This window comes from Corythoichthys intestinalis, chromosome 16 (assembly GCF_030265065.1).
Source record: "Corythoichthys intestinalis isolate RoL2023-P3 chromosome 16, ASM3026506v1, whole genome shotgun sequence".
Taxonomy (NCBI): domain Eukaryota; kingdom Metazoa; phylum Chordata; class Actinopteri; order Syngnathiformes; family Syngnathidae; genus Corythoichthys; species Corythoichthys intestinalis.
The window spans coordinates 11,267,092-11,285,203 of NC_080410.1; positions in this window are offsets into that span (position 1 = coordinate 11,267,092).

An 18,112-nucleotide genomic window follows, 5' to 3' on the forward strand; every position below is an offset into this window, starting at 1 on the left:
CTTGGCATTATATATAATTTATACATATATATGTATATTTCTGTTTTTTTTTTCCTCTTTAAAAGAAACTGCTGTATTTTAAGCCAAAACAACTGTTGTGTTTCATAGAACAATGTGTCTAAATGCTGCCATAGCAGATTCATGGCGTATTAAGCCCCCGAAGTATTTTTAATTTGCCCGTTTTACCCTGGAAACCCCTGTTTGCAGACGTCGCGAAACCGTGGTTGTTTCAACCCAGCCATGAAAACATGCTAAGTAATTATACTTATTATTCAAAATGTCTGTCATTTTTAGCTTATAATCATTAATTGATGTCTAATATTTTGTTTAAAACAAAAAACATCTTTAAAAAAAAATATTCATTCGCATATTTTATACTTTTAAACAAATTACGTCACAATGAAAAAAATGGCGTCTGTAAAAAAGTCACGGAAATCCACCTCATAGTCCTAACTATTGCTAAATTGTATTTTTTTATTATTACTGTCGCATTTTCCCCGATATGTTAGGTGATAAATAATCCAACCAAACAAAGAAAAAAAAAAGAAAAAAAAAACTTTTGAAATTTGGCCAAATTGGGGGACTTAAAGCGAAACTTCAAGTCACCTGAGCGGTTTCCGCCATATATGCAGGGGTGAAAGTGGGCCAGAACGGTCAGGAACGCAGTTCTGGTATAAGATTCAGGACCAGAAGGCAGTTCCGGTATAACATTCAGGGCTGGAATGCTGTTCCAGTATAAGATTCAGGGCCGGAATGCTCTTCCGCTACACGGTGCTTTGATTCCGAAATATGACGGCAACTGTCAAAACGCTATGTAAAAAAAAATGCTAAGCAGCAACACATGCATTTCATCTACAAGAAGATCTACCAACATCAGATTTACATACACAAGTGTTAACAACAAGCAGAATAAAGTGCTTGTGTAGCGTAATCCGTTTCCACCAATATTTATTATCTTATTCCATGGAATGGGATGGTGGTTTCCCCAGCTGCTGCAGTTATCTGAGTCTGACGATGATGAGTCATGTTATTTTGCGAATGAACGCAGCAAAGCAAAACGACTGGACTCATTTATCCGTTCAAATGGATGACATACTGACATGTGATCAGCAGAGATAGTTAGCTCTGATTGGTTCAAATGTGCATGTTTTCTGGAAAAAAAAAAAAAGAAAGAAAAGGTTGAATTGATGCGACAAAAATTCATTTCCTTATGATTTAAAAAAGTCAATATTTGCTCGATCTTCAAAATATATTCCATTTCACTCTGCATAATAGAAGTCATTTGTACTTATTTTTCTGAATGTATGTTACTTAGATCTTTATTAGGGGTGTCAAACGATTAAAGTTTTTAATCGAGTTAATTACAGCTTAAAAATTAATTAATCGTAATCAGGGCTGTCAAACGATTAAAATTTTTAATCGAGTTAATTACAGCTTAAAAATTAATTAATCGTAATTATTCACAATTAATCGCAATTCAAACCATCTATAAAATATGCCATATTTTTCTGTGAATTATATATATATTCTGTAAAATAAATTGTTGGAATGGAAAGATAAGACACAAGATGGATATACTGTATACATTCACCATACGGTACATAAGGACTGTAGTGGGCATTTCACTCTACTGTCATTTAAATCTGTCTATGCTGTCCTCACTCCGAAGCGTCTACTTTTTCCAAAGCTAGACAGCTAGTGAACGACGCCTTAATAATCAGACTTCTTCCTTTTTCATCTGATTTATTGATAGAATGGCCTCAAACCATTGTCCTCTTTAGACCGTCCTAAAACTACAAAAAAAGAAAAAGTACACAAGCATTGCATTAGCAACAACGTTAGCTTAGCACTCTATACAGGTAAACATAAACAAAAAGCGTTTCATACAAAAAATATAACATTTCGCTAATTAACATAACATGTACATTCTTTTCAACAACCATACTTACGGACAAATCTTGTCCAAGGATCATATAAGCACAACAGAGACGTTGTGCAGCCATATTGAACAGGCAAGAAAAGAATAAACCATGTCGCAAAGCGACCACAAGAGTTCGCTGTTAGACAGCAGAAAAAGCCTTGCTGTAAAACTTACCAAAAGGCAGAATACTGTCTGAGCGGGACATGTGCGTTAATTGCGTCAAATATTTTAATGTGATTAATTTAAAAAATTAATTACCACGCGTTAACGCGTTAATTTTGACAGCCCTAATCGTAATTAGTCGCAATTAATCGCAATTCAAACCATCTATAAAATATGCCATATTTTTCTGTAAATTATTGTTGGAATGGAAAGATAAGACACAAGATGGACATATACATTCAACATACGGTACATAAGTACTGTATTTCTTTATTATAACAATAAATCAACAAGATGGCATTACCATTATTAACATTCTGTTAAAGCGATCCATGGATAGAAAGACTTGTAGTTCTTAAAAGATACATTTTAGTACAAGTTATAGAAATTTTATATTAAAACCCCTCTTCATGTTTTCGTTTTAATAAAATTTATAAAATTTTCATTCAAAAAATAAACTAGTAACCCGCCATTGTTGATGTCAATAATTACTTACACAATGCTCACGGGTGCTGAAGCCTATAAAATCAGTCACACCCAAGCGCCAGCAGAGGGCGGCAAAACTCTGAAAAACACAACAAGTACAGCTTTCTTTCACTGCTGTCATTTTAATGTGTTTGAGCAGGGCATTTGTGCGTTAATTGCATCAAATATTTTAACGGGATTAATTTAAAAAATTAATTACCGCTCGTTAACGGGATAATTTTGACAGCCCTAATTTTTATTATTAAGGTGCACCCACATTTTCCTTTGCATCACCTTTAACGCCATACTTTTAATCCCTCTCCATAACATTCATATAATTCATATGAGTGAGTCCACTCAAATTCACTTAGATTTGACGCTCACACTGCCTAGACCAGCCTCTAGACAACGATATGGACTAAGCGATGTTTGAAACATTTGTGACTTTGATCATAGAGGTACAGAGCCTTCAATTGCCAGATCAAAGTTACAAACCTGTTAATCATCGATAACTTTAAGTAGCAAACTCCAGCTGCCTGCCGACCAAGAAAAGCGGTAGGAGGGAGAGTGAGAGGCTGTACAAGCATGAAGCAGAAAAACATGAATATATTTTTTAAATAAAAACCCGATCCTTTTCACCTGATTCCGATCCTCTGAAAAATAGCGCGATCGGCCTAATTTCCGATCACGTGATCGAATCGGAACATCCCTAACTAATACAGTACCAGTAAATCGAGACCAAGACCAAAACCAGGAGCACTTGTTGAGATATTTAACCCTTTCAGGGACAGTGGTTACTAAAGAGGACAGCTCTTCAATAGTTGACAACCTTTATAGAGCATTTAGGAAGAATTTTTTTTTTTTTTTTGTACAAACTGGTTATGGCTCCAACTAAAACTTTTTTTTTCATAATATTTAAATCCTTACATGCCATTGATAGCAATAGATTCAATTCATTTAAACCGGGAAGACTGGCTGAGAAATCTCATGTTTTAGTACCATTAATGGCGTCCAATCCATTTTGACTGGGAGTGGTACCAGCCAAAATAGTTTGGACGTCTAGCATGCCTCTAAATTGTCAGATCGTACACTGTCTGATTTGTTTACGCACTAACAGGTATTACTCAAGGAAATACAGTAGTTAATTTTAGTTGCATAAACCTGATTCAGAGAACCTCTGCAGCAAATAGGTGAGTTTTTAGAGAATACCACAGGAAAAGTTCCATCCTAGCCGTCAATGACACTGAAAATAGTAGAGCAGCAACGCACAAACACACACAACTATAAATATAAAAATCGACTCTAGATAAAAATATATATACATTCACTTGCCCCTTCCAGTCATAATGGTTTGGACATCTGGTGCCATCAATAGCCAGTGAGTTAATTGTGTTCCTGTAAGGGTTAAAAACCAGTAAATAAATTACAAATAAATAAATACAATACAATTAGTGCATGAAGTCTCAATACCATAGTAGTACAACTAAAAAGGGGAAACATGCACACTTGCTGAAGTTATAAAAGCCACCAAAGTACTTGTAACACTAGGAAATGGAATTAATGCTCAAATTACTTCATGTTTACTGCCTAGTTTAAACCATAAACTGTAATCGTCACACTCAGTTACATCTGACCAGAGGATGGCAGTAGTTAGCTAAACCCAGAATATGTAAAGCAGTTGCAGCACAATTATCTTGTTACTAAAACATAATTTAACAACTGCCGGAAGCCAGTGTAATTACTGAAAAATCCTTCTCCTCTTTATAATGTTTATCTTAATGTATTATTAAAGTGGGTCTTGGAAAAGTTTTTAATATACAACACTTGCTACTGGCACCAATTTCCACCAGCACAAAAACATAACAAATCCAGCTATTTTTTTCCAGCAGAGTTAACATGATACATTACACACACAGAAGGCTTGCATTCTAATTACATCAACATGTACAATATATGTGTGTCTGCGTGTGATACTTTTTTGTAATTCTTCTATAAAAAGACTAAAATAGTGACAGCCTGAAGTTCATGAGTTCATATATACAGACAAGTTTGCAATGTGGTTATATGCATGTTTTCACATACGTGTGTGTTTTTATGACTTGTTGTCAATGTACAAGTTTGGCGGGCACCTAATACATCAAATATGTTCGCGGCTTTGCGATGATACTAAAAGGCTGTTAAACAGCAGCGCTCACGATGGTGCGAAAACATTGAACCAGTGACTGGGTTCAGTTACCTCTCCATGCTGCCAGTGTATGTGTTTGGAGTGTTTAAGAGCATGGCTCTAAATTGTCAGGTCGTAAGCCGCCTGATTTGTTAATGCACTACCACATATTACTCAAGGGAATACAATAATTAATTTTGACCTAAACCCATGTACAGTGCCTTGCAAAAGTATTCGGCCCCCTTGAATCTTGCAACCTTTCGCCACATTTCAGGCTTCAAACATAAAGATATGAAATTTAATTTTTTTGTCAAGAATCAACAACAAGTGGGACACAATCGTGAAGTGGAACAACATTTATTGGATAATTTAAACTTTTTTAACAAATAAAAAACTGAAAAGTGGGGCGTGCAATATTATTCGGCCCCCTTGCGTTAATACTTTGTGGCGCCACCTTTTGCTCCAATTACAGCTGCAAGTCGCATGGGGTATGTTTCTATCAGTTTTGCACATCGAGAGACTGACATTCTTGCCCATTCTTCCTTGCAAAACAGCTCGAGCTCAGTGAGGTTGGGTGGAGAGTGTTTGTGAACAGCAGTCTTCAGCTCTTTCCACAGATTCTCGATTGGATTCAGGTCTGGACTTTGACTTGGCCATTCTAACACCTGGATACGTTTATTTTTGAACCATTCCATTGTAGATTTGGCTTTATGTTTTGGATCATTGTCCTGTTGTAAGATAAATCTCTGTCCCAGTCTCAGGTCTTGTGCAGATACCAACAGGTTTTCTTCCAGAATGTTCCTGTATTTGGCTGCATCCATCTTCCCGTCAATTTTAACCATCTTCCCTGTCCCCGCTGAAGAAAAGCAGGCCCAAACCATGATGCTGCCACCACCATGTTTGACAGTGGGGATGGTGTGTTCAGGGTGATGAGCTGTGTTGCTTTTACGCCAAACATATCGTTTTGCATTGTGGCCAAAAAGTTCAATTTTGGTTTCATCTGACCAGAGCACCTTCTTCCACATGTTTGGTGTGTCTCCCAGGTGGCTTGTGGCAAACTTTAAACGAGACTTTTTATGGATATCTTTGAGAAATGGCTTTCTTCTTGCCACTCTTCCATAAAGGCCAGATTTGTGCAGTGTACGACTGATTGTTGTCCTATGGACAGACTCTCCCACCTCAGCTGTAGATCTCTGCAGTTCATCCAGAGTGATCATGGGCCTCTTGGCTGCATCTCTGATCAGTTTTCTCCTTGTTTGATAAGAAAGTTTGGAAGGACGGCCGGGTCTTGGTAGATTTGCAGTGGTCTGATGCTCCTTCCATTTCAATATGATGGCTTGCACAGTGCTCCTTGAGATGTTTAAAGCTTGGGAAATCTTTTTGTATCCAAATCCAGCTTTAAATTTCTCCACAACAGTATCTCGGACCTGCCTGGTGTGTTCCTTGGTTTTCATAATGCTCTCTGCACTTTAAACAGAACCCTGAGACGATCACAGAGCAGGTGCATTTATACGGAGACTTGATTACACACCGGTGGATTCTATTTATCATCATCGGTCATTTAGGACAACATTGGATCATTCAGAGATCCTCACTGAACTTCTGGAGTGAGTTTGCTGCACTGAAAGTAAAGGGGCCGGATAATATTGCACGCCCCACTTTTCAGTTTTTTATTTGTTAAAAAAGTTTAAATTATCCAATAAATGTTGTTCCACTTCACAATTGTGTCCCACTTGTTGTTGATTCTTGACAAAAAAATTGAATTTCATATCTTTATGTTTGAAGCCTGAAATGTGGCGAAAGGTTGAAAGATTCAAGGGGGCCGAATACTTTTGCAAGGCACTGTATAATATTATAGTCGTGCTGCAACGATTAATCGATAACTCGATTGTTCAATTAGAAAAAAATATTCGAATTAAATTTTGTTGTTTCGAATATTCGTTTAATTAAAGTGGCATTGTAATGGTTTATTTTATTTAGTCTGCCTCATTTCACATGGCTGAAGCCAACTACTCTGTAAAGATCAACGTAAGCAAAGTTTTTGTTTGAGCTAATGTATTTTTTTCTTTTTAATGCATCGTAATTTAGTTTTTATAGGTATATTTAGCAGTTTTTTGTGCGAATATGTGTTTAAACCATTTGTTAAGAGCATTGTAAAAAAATAAATAAATAAAATATATTAAATATATATATATAATGTAATATATAATTTAAAAAATATAGCATTTTAGCTTACGGACTTTTGCTATGTAAGTTAGCCAATTGTTCATTTGTGGTACATAGATCCTCATTTATTTATTTTTTTATACCGTTTGAGGTTCAGCTCAGGTATTTTAATTTTTCATGTTCCTTGTCCAATTACTGGATTATTCAAACTAACTAATTCATCAATTAATCAACTACTAAAATAATCGATAGCTGCAGCCCTATATTCTAGTATCTTGAAAGTAGCCACCCTTTGCTCTGATTACTGTTTTTGCACACGCTTGTCATTCTCTTCATTACCTTCTGGACGGAGTAACCTAAAATGGTTTTTGACTTCACAGGTATGCCTTTTCAGGGTTGATAAGTGGAATTTATTGTTTTATCAATGGGGTCGGGACCTTCATTTGTGTTGCAGTGAATGAAGTGTGTCCATATAAATATGTAAAATAAAAGTGAATCTAGATTTTTCTTTTATTTATTTATTTATTTATTTATTTATTTATGGCATGGATTTGATATACTTTCCTACTCATTTTCTTTGAAAAAACGAGTAATGAAAGAAGAAGAAAGTCATTTACTTTATGATTGACGTTTATACAGGTCACACTGTCCATTATAATTACTACAATGAATTTACATGCTTTGAGTGTCAAAACTTGAGTTCTTCATGGTTAAACTCCTCCAACCAGGAAAATGGTAGAAAATATTAATATTCATATTGTGTCACTTCTTATAATTGGGAGTCCACCTGATTTAGTGACATGGCTGATTTGTGCTGCACCTTTTTTCGCTCTCCCAAACAGCACACCAAACATAAACACCTCCTTCCAGACATTACAGAAGGATGTTTGAGTGAGGTTGGTCCAAAAAACTGCTCCATTTGTTTTTATAGTGCAGAAGTCAAGTTCAAGCTATCAAATATTGCACTGAAATCCGGCGTTGTCTCTTTTTCTAACACAAACACTGAAAAATTAGTCATAACAAAAATAAAACATGTTTAATGTGAGTGTGATTTGTGGTTTAAGGTTCATGCAGACAGCACGTTTAAAAAAAAAAAATGGTTAGCACATCTACCCCATAGTTTGAGGTTCAAATCCTGTGAGGTGTTTCTTTTGCTTTTCTTTGGGTGCTCCCCACATTCCGAAGTTATATGACCTGGGTTAATTTAAGCATTTTTGGGGACAGTGGTCATGACATACAGTTGTGGTCAAAAGTTTACATACACTTGTGAAGAACATAATGTCATGGCTCTCTTGAGTTTCCAGTTATTTCTACAACTTTGATTTTTCTCTGATAGAGTGATTGGAACAGATACTTCTTTGTCACAAAAAACATTCATGAAGTTTGGTTCTTTTATGACTTTATTATGGGTGAACAGAAAAAAGTGATCAAATCTGCTGGGTCAAAAATATACATACAGCAACGCTAATATTTGGTAACATGTCCCTTGGCCATTTTCACTTCAATTAGGCACTTTTGGTAGCCATCCACAAGCTTCTGGCAAGCTTCTGGTTGAATCTTTAACCACTCCACTTGACAGAATTGGTGCAGTTCAGTTAAATTTCATGGCTTTCTGACATGGACTTGTTTCTTCAGCATTGTCCACAAGTTCTCAATGGGGTTTAAGTCAAGGCCATTCGAAAACTTTAATTGTAGCCTGATTTGGCCATTCCATTACCACTTTTGATGTGTGTTTGGGGTCATTGTCCTATTGGAACACCCAACTGCGCCCAAGACCCAATCTTCGGGCTGATGACGTTAGGTTATCTTGAAGAATTTGAAGGTAATCCTCCTTCATTATCCCATTTACTCTCTGTAAAGCACCAGTTCCATTGGCAGCAAACAGCCCCACAGCATAATACTACCACCACCGTGCTTGACGGTAGGCATGGTGTACTTGGGGTTAAAGGCCTCACCTTTTCTCCTCCAAACATATTGCTGGGCATTGTGGCCAAACAGCTCGATTTATGTTTCGTCTGACCACAGAACTTTCCTCCAGAAGGTCTTATGTTTGCCCATGTGATCAGCAGCAAACTTCAGTCGAGCCTTAAGGTGCCGCTTTTGGAGCAAGGGCTTCCTTCTTGCATGGCAGCCTCTCAGTCCATGGAGATGCAATACACGCTTGACTGTGGACACTGACACCTGTGTTCCAGCAGCTTCTAATTCTTGGCAGATCTGCTTTTTGGTGATTCTCGGTTGAATCTTCACCCTCCTGACCAACTTTCTCTCAGCAGCAGGTGATAACTTGCGTTTTCTTCCTGATCGTGGCAGTGACAAAACAGTGCCATGCACTTTATACTGACAAACAATTGTTTGCACTGTTGCTCTTGGGACCTGCAGCTGCTTTGAAATGGCTCCAAGTGACTTTCCTGACTTGTTCAAGTCAATGATTCGCTTTTTCAGATCCATGTATGTATATTTTTGACCTAGCAGATTTGATCACTTTTTCTGTTAACCCATAATAAAGTCATAAAAGAACCAAACTTCATGAATGTTTTTTGTGACAAAGAACTATCTGTTCCAATCACTCTATCGGAGAAAAATCAGAGTTGTATAAATAACTGGAAACTCAAGAGAACCAAGACATTATGTTCTTCACAAGTGTATGTAAACTTTTGACCACAACTGTAGTTTCAAAAATTGGCATATAAAACATTTAATACTTTATAGAACAAGTGACTATTTTTGCTCCTTTAACAAACCTTAAATATTATATATATAATATAATATAATATAATATATAAATAATATAATATATATTAATATTATTTTACTTTTTTTTTTAATTATTAAACATGATTTTATTTTCATATCATTTTTCAACAGTTAAAAATGAAAGTATAAATTCATACAATGTTAATTTAAATTTGTGAAATTACCAATATTTTCCGCACCATATGACGCACCGCATTATAAGGTGCACCTTCAATAAATGCCCTATTTTAAAACGTTTTTCTATATATAAGGTAAACCGCATTATAAGACGCATAGAATAAATGCTATAGTAGATGCTGAGGCTACAGTGGCATGAAAAAGTATCTAACTTTTTAGAATTTCTCACACATTCTGCATAAATTCACCATCAAATGTGATCTGATCTTTCTTAAAATACCACAGATGAAAAAACAGTGTCTGTTTTAACTAAAGCCACCCAAACATTTACAGGTTTTCATATTTCAATGAGGATAGTGTGCAAACGTTGACAGGAGGGCAAAAAATAAGTAAGTCAATGATCACATTTAATATTTTAGGCCCCCCCCCCCCCCCTTTGGCAGCAATAACTTCAACCAGACGCTTCCTGTAGCTGCAGATCAGTCTGGCACATCGATCAGGACTAATCTTGGCCCATTCTTCTCTACAAAACTGCTGTAGTTCAGTCAGATTCCTGGGATGTCTGGCATGAATCGCTGTCTTTAGGTCATGCCACAGCATCTCGATTGGGTTCAAGTCTGGACTTCAACTTGGCCACTCTAGAACGAGTATTTTGTTCCTCTGAAACCAATCTGAAGTTAATTTACAGTACTTCTGTGTTTTGGATCATTGTCTTGTTGCAGCATCCAAGATCTGTTCTTTACTGTGTGTGAAATGTTCTCTGGAAATGTTTGTCATTTACCTAGAGAAGCACTGGGTGCACATTTATGGTGGAAAAGAAAAAGGCCTTTTTCTTTGTTCCCACAAAGCTCAAAGAACTTTACAGTGGAATCAAATATGAACCCAATCTCTTCCATCATGCTGTTTCCTTGTAAGTTACAAAGTCATAGTAACATTTTAATTTAGATAGGCCAAGGAGGAATACTTTTTTTTTTTTTTTTAAAGGCTCCCTTGTATACGACAGTCCAAGTTTGAATTATAGCAGGGGCGGAACTTAGGGGGATGCTGGGGGTGGGGCTGGGCCCAGTTTGCGGGCATAAAGTGGGCGTGGTTTGGCGAGGGAAAAGTCAAACAGAAAGGTAAGATGACATGCGGAGCTGTAATATAGTGTTTTAAGTGTTAAAATATCTCTGTCAGCCCCCCCCCCCCTCCCAGGTTGTCTTGATGAGCTACGAATATTTCTCCACAAGCCCCCCATGTCAGACGATCCACTTGGTGGGGTCCCGTTTCTGCTCATTGCACCCGGGCCCTGTTCACATTTGCCACTGAAACATAGAATTAGGATTTAAAGCGAACAACCGGTGAATGATGATGTGTATCCTTGGAACATTTCATGCTATGAATTTTTAAAAGAAATTTTTTGAACAATTCTGGGAACTTCCACATGTGTGAGAAGTTGTCAACATGCTTTAAGTGTTTGACCTTCACTGCAAAAAAAAAAAAAAATCTTACAAGAATATGTGTCTAGTTTCTCATAAAGAATAACTCATCACACATAAAATAAGATAAAATCCCTTGAAAAGTATCATTTCAGTAAGATGTAAAGGCTTGTTTTGAGACAATTTCTACTTGTTTGACTGGCAGTTGTTTTTTTTTTCACTTGCCATATGAAGTGGGAGAGTGGCAGCGAATCACAGTTCTGTTTTCCACAGCCAACCCACTTCAAATGGATTGGTTGTCTAGCGCTATCAATGACAGCAAAAGACCAAGTCTGACCAAGTCATGATAGCAATTACTTTACCCTCAGGTGAGTAATTTAGTATTAAAAGAAAAAAGTGTTGTTGTTGTTGTTTTTTAATCATTTACAGTATCGACATCAGCTAATACCACACAGTCGGTTATCGGAATTGGGACCCCAAAAATGGAATGGGTCCAACACTACTTGTTATAAGCAAAAGGTAACTTGAAAACATTTTTTACTCATTTTTGAGGTGGTATTTTTTCCCCTGCATAATGGAAGGGAAGCAACATCTTATTTGAAGAGTTTTTGCTAGCATTCCATCCTTATTCATCTACCAAAAATACAGTGACATTCCTGAGTTTTTCAGTTAGCGTTTATTGTTCCTTGGAAAAGGAGGGTGCTTCAGTCAAGTGAGTGGATCCTCTGACTTGAAAATATGGTGGTTTGCAGGTAGTCATCAGTGTACATCATGTCCCTGTGTGAGTTGTAGATAAAAAAAACAGGAAAATGAAAACCAAAAATATTAATAATACACTGTGTGGGAATATACGCTTTCACATGAAAGCTTGTGTAACCTCCTGTTGCAACAGCTCTTGTTTCCTACTGGACATTAGGGGTTCTGTGTCTTGCTCAATATGGCAATCATAGCCAAGGTCTGATTCGGATATAGCCTTTTAAATACAATGGCTGACGTTGGCGGTGATAGACATACAATCTATTTTAACTTTCGATCGCTGCCAACCCTCCTAGTCTAAATGGATTGGATGTCTATCAACAACAATGGCAGTGAAACATGACCATTCCATGCCAGCTATCCCAGTCAAATTGATGTGATGTCAATGGCAAGCAATGAGTTAACAATACATATGCAGTACTTTAGCTCATTGCCTGCTATTGACGGCACTAAGCGTCCAATCCTTTTTGACTGGGAAGTCTAACAATCAAGGGCGTAGGTCTCAAAATAGCTAGGGACAATAAAACCTTAATTACAAAGTGTATGTACAGATTTTGCTGGGGATGGGACATTAATAAAACTAAACAGATTGGGTGAACGGCGGTCAGGGTTACATTTCTCTCCAATAAGAACCTAAATGATTGATAGGCTTGATGATTGATGTAAAATAAATCTGTATTGACCTATACTAACTTTCACACTGCAAATTTACACTATAACGTCTTAATCTGTTAATTTTTCGTGAATCTAGTCGAATAATTTTCATCTTGTTTTGAGTTTTAAAGGCTAGTTAACATATTAATGCATCAGATTCTTCCACTTACTTTTAGTAAATATTACCATTTGCTTCTGTTTAAGCCTATACATTTAAAAGTCGGTCATTTTTCACCTATATGAAGGGAAGAAAATGCTTTCAAATAATGTTTTGAACAATATCTATTCTTGAATTAAGAGCATTTCTTTTTCTTTTTTTTCTTTAACCTGTCCTGTTCAGCTGCTTGTCACAGAGAATGGAGATCTGAGTGTCCGATTGGTCAAAACAGTTTTAATATATCACATGGGAGTATGACATACGCCTACTGTAATCATTCAGTGTGCCTCGTTTATTAGGATAAAGCAGCGAACAGGAGGGAACAGAAGAAAAGAAGGAGTGAGAGAGATAGAGACAGCAGAAGCACAAACAACAACAACACATACATTGAATGCCAACACTAACTATGAATATGTTGGTGCTATCATTAGCTAGTTATATTATTGAAATAATAACATTTCTGGCAAACAATTTTTTTTAGATTAAATACACATTTTTTTTTACTTAAAATAAGTCTGTTAAGCTTATTGTTAGCTAGCTATTTTATATTATTTCAAGAAATCTGAGTAAAATTTATTTGAAGCAATAGTAGATTTACACTGAAAAAAGGGAATTTAATGATTTATCTTCAATTTTAAGGAGGTGGGTTTTTGCAGTGCATACGTATTGGTTCAGGTGATAAACCGTTTGATTCAAACCTTTGTTTTCAAAAACTGCTAAAGAAACATTTTGAAAACTTTCAGAATAAATGTCCGCATTTTATGAGGAAATTTAAATTGCATTATTTGAACACAAATTATTTTAACATGCACAAGAAATACAAACTTGTTAATCATCTCTTAAGTATCCAGGAATGCAAAAAATAAACATTTGTCTTTACACTACTCAAAATTGTCTGTCTAAATAAATTAAATACAGCAAAAAAACTTAATCAGGGAATAACAAAAATAAATAAAAATGGAGCCTTCTTTCAGAAAAATTACTATTGCTTTTGTCCACAAGCACAGCCAGACTCAACAAAAAAATGAAAGCTCCTTTGGGCTGCTTTAAGACCACAAAAGCAAAATAAAAATTAAAACTGGGGAGAATAGGGTAAACCTTGGGTGTATCACTGTCAATGGCAGTGAATGTGTTAATAGTAATTGTATTATTTAATAGTTATAGTTAATATTTCTTGTTAAGAATAATAGTTAATGTTAAAAGCAATACTTGATAATACCTACCGAGTTTTTTGGACTATAAGCCGCTTCTTTTTTTCTCACCGTTTCTACCCTGCGGCTTTTATAAGGAAGAGGCTTATTAATGGATTTTTTTTCTTTCTTTTGACAAACGAGCTTTATATTTTCCTGTTAAACACTTTATGAAAAATTTGGATAATTAGACGTATTTTAAAAGAATGGCTTTCGAAATTTTTCCATGACATAGCTCTCAGCCGCCACACTAGCGCCAATAAAGCTTGCCAGAAGCTCGTCAAACTTACTCAAGAACCCTGGATTTTATAAATGAATATGGCTCTGATGCTATATGCTGCTACAAAAGAAGAATTTTAAATGGATGGGCATCCACTATTTGCTATGCCAAGAGAACGCGATGTTGACATTGATTAGCCGTTTTCATCTGGCATTTGGAGGACTTTATTGCCACAGTATGCTACAACAAAGATGCTATGTAAGGGCTGGCACTAGATGTTAACCGTTTTTAAGAGGATTTCATCCACTTCAAGTTTAGAAGGCAAATTGAAGTGGATTATGTGTCTTTGCAAATGTAGTGACCAGTTTTTTTTTTTTTTTAAGTTAGTTTTGGAGCATTCAGACAACACGAGTTGGTGATGTTGATGCGTGTTTATCTGGTTAATAAATATAATTTTGATCAATCAAATATTTCTACGAAACGTCTATAATGAGGTGCGCTTTATAATCCAGAAATTACAGTAATCACTTGTTTGTTTTTGTTATCATAACACAGATTTATTAGCCGTGGGGAATATCAATTACAAACATTGTTACCTCATTGACTGCCATCCCAGGTATATGTGTAGTATTCACAGAGTATTATTATATAAGTACATTAACTGAAATAGACCTTCAATACATTTTGACTAAGAGGGACTTGCAGCCATCATTCTCCTGTTCAAATCGATTAGACATATATTGGCGTCAATGGAAGCAAAGTAAAAAAAAAAAAAAAAAAAAAAAAAAAGGAGTTTCATTCTATACTAAATTGAATGAATGAATTTATTGTCATTGTCATCATCATCAAAAAATCATTGACAGTTTCAGAGTGTGGAATTTTACCCGAAGGAAAGACGAAGACAGACAAGGAAAGACGGGAAAAGCAGATGCTTATCGAAATTCAATCCAATCTAATACTGAATTAAATTTAAGGTGGTATAAGCTTGGGACAAATGGTTGGGGGGGGAAATTGTATTTCAAATCACACCTGCATAAAGAAAAAAGACGTCCAAGAGTCGTCTATTCACACCTTATTTTTTTTCCTGGTTTTTAATACTGAGTAGAAACACTCGCTCACTCAAACTAAATAAATGGGTTTGCAGCTCTGACCAGGTGTGTTATTTTTCTTACTCAACACTTACTAGTTACAAAATATTGAAATCCAGGTCATAAAACATTACTGTACTAAAAAGAGAGAATAATGGCTCATTATATTTTTCCAATGGCTGTTCACTGGTTAGGTTAATAGTGTTGTTGAGACCCAACAAAGCATATCATCCTTTTAAGGTTAGTTAGTCAGCTTTGAACCATCACAGCTCCATTGAGACACACCCACATTGTCACACTGTTTGACCCCTGTGTGCATTCAAAATGAGCATGAACGCGCTTCTCACAGCCAACAAGGCTCCACACTTTCTTCTCTTCTTGTTTGATGTTTGTGGGGGTGCCAAGCGAGCGGACCACTGGCTTCCCACCTCTATGATGAATTTGGAGATGGTCTGCTGTTTAGAAGTCTTATGTGTGTGAGAGAATGACAGTAGGGCCACAAGGAGGAATACACATGTGGGATGTTATTTTGTGTATGGACCTAGGAAAGATAAGATTCATTGTGTGAGGTTCTGAAAATGTTTTTTTATAAAGTTTGGCGCCACTTTCTAAGATCGTTTGAAAATGTTACCATTATTGTTTTTGAGTTGTGCCCCACTTTTTTTTTGTGTGTGTTAATGTTATTGTTTTACGTTATATATTTTTAGTTTGTGTATTATGACAATATTCTTCATTGTCATGAGAACATCTTGACTGCCAGTTTTGTTGCGCTTTGTCTTCAAACTACTGATGCATTATAATTCAGTATGGTCTTGGATGCGGAAGTCAGCTGACTGGGGAGTTTAAAGTATTAAAAAGAATATTAAGTACTCATTTGTGTATATAAACTCTCCATTTTGATTGCTTAAAATCAATAATTAGACATTTGAAAAAAAGAAACGAATGTGCATTAGGGGTGGGAACCTCTTAGTCAATTTCAATCCCAGGCTCCGGCCTTCCTGTGTGGAGTTTGCATGCCTGTGGCTGCGTGGGTTTTTTTGGGGTACTCCAGTTTCCTCTCACTCCCCAAAAACATACATGGTAAGGTGATCGAACACTCTAAATTGTCCCTAGGTATGAGAGTGTGCGTGAATGGTTGTTCGTCTCCTTGTACACTGCAACTGGCTGGCAACTGATATAGTGTACCCCGCCTACTGCTCATTGTTAGCTGGGATAGGCTCCAGCACCCCCGCAACTCTCGTGAGGATAAGCGACTTGGAAAATGAATGTATGAACCTCTGGATACCCTACGCTACGATATGATAATCGATACAAGGCTCACGATAACCAGAGGTGGGTAGAGTAACCAATATATGTACTCAAATAAGAGTAGCTTTACTTCAAAATAATATTACTCAAGTAAGAGTAAAAGTAGCCATCCAAAAAAGGTACTCAGGTACAAGTAAAAAAGTATCCAGTGAAATGAAGACTCAAGTAATGAGTAACATTTTGAGTAACTGCTTTTTTTTTTTTTTTTTTAAACAATGGTGTTTTTTTTTCTCAGCACAAACTTATCTATATGAACTGTTGTTATAATGATACTGTACAATAACCCATTACATTACCACATTAAGCCAAAGAGATAATTAAAAAATATCATTAAAGACAGAAGAAGAAAAACAGTAAGAAAGCATTTTTTGTCCAAAGAGCAGGAGTGCCCTGACCTCGAGTAGAGAAAACAGTTCCTAGTTTGAATAGTGAATACTGTAATTCCTTCATAGTTACTATTATGAAATTAAAAGGATCATATCTCCGGTTTTCTGTGGTCAATCGGTGCCAAATAAAAACTGGGAGAGAGTTTTAAATCTTCACTTTCGATTCATGTTGAGGACAGCGATCAATGTCAAATGCTTCATACTTCATTTGTTACGGTGCTTTAAAGATGTGTGATTGAACAGGCTTGCGTGATCATAAAACGGCAAGCTTGCGTATGATTGGTATAATGGACTCATGTGATTATTGTTACGACGTCTCATTGGTTAAATTAGTAGTGTTACTCTTGGCAATAAATCTAATATGTAGAATAAAGAGGAAAAATGTCACGTCTCTTGTGTAGCCCAAAGTAGCAGATTAAGAGTAGCGTTCTTTTCTTCACAAATCTACTCAAGTAAAAGTAAAAAGTATTGCCAAGTAAAACTATTCTTAGAAGTACATTTTTCTTAAAATGTTACTCAAGTAAATGTAACGGAGTACATGTAACACGTTACTATTCAGCTCTGACGATAACGATTCTCTCCCGATATGGCGATACAACAATGATTATTTCATTGGTCAGGAAATCATGTTACAATTTTCCCCTAACTAATAACAATAAGCATATAATAAGCTCTCTTGAAACTTCTGCTGTCAATTGAAATCAGTTCATCACGAGTAGACGTCTAATCCATTTGAAGTGGGAGGGTGGCAGCAAATTTTTAGCCACTTCCTGTTGATTTTGGGCCATTTCTGGGTCACTTCTTGTTGATTTGGGGTTACTGAACAGGAAGTGACCACGATTGTCCCTAAATGAATAGGCAGTGACTCAAAATGAACAGGAAGTGATTAAGAAATGCCCCAAAATGAATTGGAAGTTATCTTTAAATGCCCCCAAACCTGGGAAGAGTGGCTGTGAATGCTCTGGTTTCAGTGCTATAAATGGCACCAGTTGTTCAATTAATTTTGATTAGGAGAGGCGAATGAATCACCTAGTCAAAATGAATTGGACATCTAGAGCCGTCAATGGCGCCACTATTGCTAGCAACCCCTTTGGTTCCTGTTTTTTAAACACTGACATTTATTTAGAACGATGTATCAATTCTTGGCCGGAACATATCAAAAACCAGTTGGAATACAAGGTACATA